Source organism: Arvicanthis niloticus, chromosome 7, assembly GCF_011762505.2.
Source record: "Arvicanthis niloticus isolate mArvNil1 chromosome 7, mArvNil1.pat.X, whole genome shotgun sequence".
In the NCBI taxonomy this organism is placed as follows: Eukaryota; Metazoa; Chordata; class Mammalia; order Rodentia; family Muridae; genus Arvicanthis; species Arvicanthis niloticus.
The window spans coordinates 85,392,147-85,393,379 of record NC_047664.1 but is presented as its reverse complement, the minus strand read 5'-3'; the positions used below and the strand labels follow the sequence as shown (position 1 = coordinate 85,393,379).

At 38.9% G+C, this 1,233-nt stretch overlaps 1 non-coding gene across 1 annotated transcript; it reads right to left on the bottom strand.

Annotated features, from left to right (window-relative positions):
• Window positions 1-322: 322 nt before the first annotated feature.
• LOC117713241 (U1 spliceosomal RNA) lies at window positions 323-481 on the bottom strand. Its single transcript, XR_004607412.1, has one exon. It is a non-coding gene; the product is annotated as a U1 spliceosomal RNA (small nuclear RNA).
• Window positions 482-1,233: the final 752 nt, after the last annotated feature.

Sequence of the window (1,233 nt, the reverse complement as noted above, 5' to 3'; positions counted from 1 at the left end):
AGAGCTTATACCAGTCAGCAGGCCTGGGGTTTAAAGATTTCTCCATAGTGAAGTTCCACAGCTTAAATGAGGAGGTTAGAATCTTGGACAAATAAAGCAAATATTGAGTGGCTTCTAATGCCTTTTCCCTTTGACTTGGAAAACAAATATGTGCACATTGTTAAGACTAGAGGGTCATTGAAACAGGCTTGCACAATTCAACTGCTAAGCCAAGAAGCCAACAATAGAAGCAAACTCAAATTATTTTTTCCCATAGACAGAAAAGATTAATTTCCATCTGTGCCATTTTGAAGGTCTCTTTCATTCATTTACATTTTTTCCTCAGGGGAGAGCACAAATGCATTACCCATTACCACAAAACTATGCAGATTCCCACATTTGGGGAAATCCCAGGGGTCAGCACACCTGGTGTGCAATGGATAAGCCTCACTCTGGCAAAACCAACTTTGTAATGGTGGTACTTCCCCTGGCAGGTAAGTCTTTGAAGGTCTCTTTTAGATATGATGCTGCCGATCAAGACCCTGATGGGGAGACTGTATACTAGAGCACGTGATTTAGAAAGGAGTTTTCATATTTCTTGGGCCAAACTTTACTCTAGGTGTTCAGGGGTCACAACATAATTGTTGCCTCCATGAACTGACATGCCAGAGTTAGAAACAGTGCCGTGTACCAATCCATGTCTTCTGTAAGTACTGCAACATAACCCAGGACATCAAATTAGAGGGAATGACTGCCGCTCATTGTTTCAGTCCTTGCTCTCTTGACCCCACAGCTTTTGGACCATGTGTGAAGCAGTGCATCTTGGGAGGGGACTTATAGCTGAACAAAGTGGTACACTTCTCAGAGGCTGGAATGAGAGCAGGATTGTGTTTGTAATATCTTTTTTTCAGCATGTATACTTAGGATCTAGCTTTCTTTCTTCTTCAACTGGCTGTTACCTCCTAAATGCTCCACCATTTCTCAATGCAGTCCCAGTAAGATAATCATACCTTAAATATAGGCACTTAACTAACATGTAAAATCCACAACATAATAATCTTAGACTTTGTATATTTGAGTTACAATCTTGTCCCAATCTTGAAAAAAAAGATTTTATTTCTCTATCACAGAAAAAACAGATTCTGTAGACGATAAATAGAAATTTGCATGTACACCATACTCAGTGAAATGTTGAAGACATTCAATAATTTATAGAAAAATAAGTATCTTTTATTTTCATCATTAAGTTTGTGG